General features: G+C 36.8%; 1 long non-coding RNA gene across 1 annotated transcript; it reads right to left on the bottom strand.

The window, feature by feature from the left end:
• Positions 1–208: 208 nt before the first annotated feature.
• Positions 209–2,820, bottom strand: LOC146750449 (uncharacterized). The gene is made up of 3 exons (XR_014931037.1): positions 2,579–2,820; positions 1,009–1,083; positions 209–573 (listed from the first exon to the last, which is right to left on the bottom strand). It is a non-coding gene; the product is annotated as an uncharacterized LOC146750449 (long non-coding RNA).
• Positions 2,821–3,649: the final 829 nt, after the last annotated feature.

The following is a 3,649-nucleotide window of genomic DNA, read 5'->3' as shown; positions in this document are numbered from 1 at the left end:
TGCCATCCCTATAGTGAAGTATAGCAGTTCCCGACAACTAAATTATATGTGCTACTATTTTGGTACCATCCCTATAGTGAAGTATAGCAGTTCCCGACAACTAAATTATATGTGCTACTATTTTGGTACTATTCCTATGGTGAAGTATAATTTGTGTGCAATTTTACTGTTAAAGAATTTTTGTCATCAAATCCATTTTCAAGAAACATTTAATTTGGAACACACCTTTAGTTTATTTTATTTTCATGCTAAACGTTGATACTTTTACAATCCACCAATGTCCAAATAAGCTGCAAGTTTTTTTGGTTACTAGTGGCGGTCTTTATTGTCGAAGTAGTTATTGTCCGCTTGCTCATTAGTAGTATTCAATAGGCTTTACTGCCACCTCCTAGGCCGCTCATTATTGACACGGTACCAAAATAGTGGCAAATACCAAAATAGTGGCTTAACATACGTACCATCGGGGCACGCGATGCATGCTGGCTGTATCTCTCTTTCGCAACTTCCTGTCGCAACAAAACCCGGCGGACATCTTGAACGATTGCAACTAATGTTAGAGTCGACGTCTTTAGCCTACAAGACAAAAGAAGACAATTCATATAATTATGCACATTGCACTGTATTTTTTAAAAGACGAATACATTATAACAATTTCTTTACGTGCTTTTAAAGTGTACCGTATCACATACAAGCTATCAAATGGTTACGTAACTGAATCAAACGAGGCACGAGAACGGAATTGACAATTAAAAATGTCTCTCCCATATTTTTTTGAAATCAATACGTGACCTTGCATGACTTCGCGAGACTATATACATGTATTATCATACGATTCATCACTCGGAAGTATATTTCGTCGAGTAACTGAAATAAAATGCTTGCTGCTAAGGATATAACCCTGACAATTCTGATATAAGTTGATTAGAAAACAAGAATAATATGGAATCCATAGATTTGGGATACTAACGCGATGGCATACGTAACTATATACTGTAAATAGGATTTTACCTGTGCATTTGTTTTCAAACTTCCAAGCAGTAAAACACACAGGAACATTTTCATATTTGCATACATATTTAACACCTGTGTTGATCAAAAAATAAAAAAGCGTAATTTAATTTAAAAGAATCCATGGAAATAGTAAAAGTGTGAGACCGATCTCAAAAAATGTTGTATACCCTGCGCGCGCCCTCAGTGACGCCGGTTAGGTTTCTCTCCAGTGACGCACTTTTATTGTTTATTTTTTCGAGATGTTTTAGGATGACAATGAATTGGAATGATTGGGCTGCACGGTTGTCAGGCTCGCTGCTCCCCCTGATAAGATGTTCCATCCACCCAGTCACGCGATTTGCAAATTGCAGCTAATAAAATATTATCAGCTAAAACATTGAAATGGGCTTAAGTTGTTCCCGCGATCACTCTTCATTTTTGCTAATAAGAAATTCGCGTCAGATTTTAGCCCTACTGTATTATCGAAATCAGCGGAGCTTGCAGTGGGGATTATTTTTTTAAATTGCCTTTTTATCTACTGATGTACCGGGAAAATGTAATGATTGCTTTACCTAAATGTACTTAAATTTTATCTTCTAAGGAGGTGCGAGATATTAGAAGATTTTATATACGCTTGACCACAAGAGGACAGAGTTAATTTGTTAAATATAATTTTTCCAAACTTTGTATGGGATATTGTCTTTCTTTTTGTGGCAATCAAGATGGCACACTACAGCTGCCTTCAGTGACAGGACAACGATTTAAAAAAAATAATCAATATTGGGGATTGGGGTACGTGACGGATTCCAACAGTGGAGAAAGTCTATGAGAAAAAAATGGGAACTCGCTTTTAGTCAAAAATAAGGGAGGAGACAGAAAAAGTCTGGAAATAACAAAAACAAAAACAAATAAATAAACCATCGCCATGTCGTGGTTCCAATGCGCATGTGTTTAAATATATCAGTCATTTACGAGGCAGGGTAATGATTTACTGTGTAAACAGAAATAAGCAAGGTTATCAACTCTACCAATAAAGGCAACCTCACGTTACAGCGTACGTATTGCTCGCTCTGCAAATATGCAAAACTAGAAGAACCTAAAACGAACTCTAATTATTTCACTCTCTTTGCATTTTGTCTTAATTCTAGAAATCTATTTCAATTCCGAAGTCGTGATCTTCTCACAATTCACCTGACTTTGAAAGAAATCCCCGTGGCACATGACGCCATACCACGTACTTTTGCCTATTATTAGTGATTTTCGAGGTTTCGGAGCGTTGATACTTCAATTTTATGAAGTATGCTTGCTTTACATTAGCAAACTGTATTAGTTATATAATGTCCATTATTTTGGGCAAGGGTAAGGTCTTGTACCGCTCCGCCCAATAGACGTTCATGTATTGACGCGAGTAGATCGTCAGGCCCCCGCGATCTTGACGTGAGTACATGTTTACTTTGATTTACATGACATGTTTTCTGTGTTATTTACTCGATGTGAACCACACGGACCACTTCCTATTTTCAGTCGTGGTGACTACAAATAATATTAACATCATTCCAATGATTTCAGGATTAAACCGAATACTCACAGCGAGACGGCAATGTTATAAGTTTAAACACTTCCTGCAACGATTCTCAGCAGTGGATCAAAAATGGCGGTTGTGTGTGACGACTTTGATTTTTGTAGCTCCTGTTAGATATGCTCTGATGTTTTGTCGATCCCGAATCTGTATTTGATCAAATCAGTTTCCGCAAAGTTGTATACCGATTTCTGAATCATTCAGGTGGTTCTTTTCTGCACTCAAAACACATTCCACAACTTGTACGTAACGTTTTAATAAAGTTACTCACGCGCTTGCAAAACTCTTTGTATGTAAATTAGACGGGATTTCCCCGCGCATGGTGGCGTCATATATAATTTTGAGAGCAAGAGTTCTTTAAATAGCGTTCTTTAGAAAAGTTTGAAGAAAATTGAACAAAACTGTTTTTGTTTTTGTTTGTATCGAGCCTGGGTCGGTTCCAAATCACCCAGGGGCCACAGTCTAAAGTTCTGTCACGCCTCCTTATTGTTTGATTATTATATTTATAGTTGACCAAAGGTCAAAGTAATGCCATCGTCGGCAAACCCGCTGATCGGAAAGTTCGCTGAACTTTCGGTTCACGAACTTTGTGCAATGTTCGTTTGTGACAACAAACTTATTGGGCGTATTTTCAGTACGAACAAGAATATTTGCATGACAGTATATAATCGGGGAAGGAGATTTATTATCAGCGCGAACGAAAGTGTATTCAATACAAATTTTGGCGAATGACAATATTTTTAACACGAATATGGTTCGAATTGCCTTAAACTTTTAGTGACGTCATAATTAAACATGACCGTGGGAAACGCATAATGATTATTGATTATTATCTCATCTCACTGCTGTTACACATGCTGTGATTGGTTGAGACTCAGTCACATGACATTGAATAAAAATGGATATTACAATAATATTTGGTGTAAAATGATGACGCCACTGAAACTACTACGCAACTACTTTTTGACTCTAGGTCAAAATATTTACAACACATAGCAACACACAAAATTTATCGATATTAACCTTATTTTCAATCTTTTACCTGTAGTTGGTAGTTTTGCAATCAATATTTGACTTTTT

The sequence above is a fragment of the Saccoglossus kowalevskii genome, chromosome 1 (assembly GCF_978046115.1).
Source record: "Saccoglossus kowalevskii chromosome 1, keSacKowa6.1, whole genome shotgun sequence".
NCBI classification, from domain to species: Eukaryota; Metazoa; Hemichordata; class Enteropneusta; family Harrimaniidae; genus Saccoglossus; species Saccoglossus kowalevskii.
The sequence above is the reverse complement of the archived record's forward strand: the minus strand, read 5'-3'. Positions and strand labels throughout refer to the sequence as shown.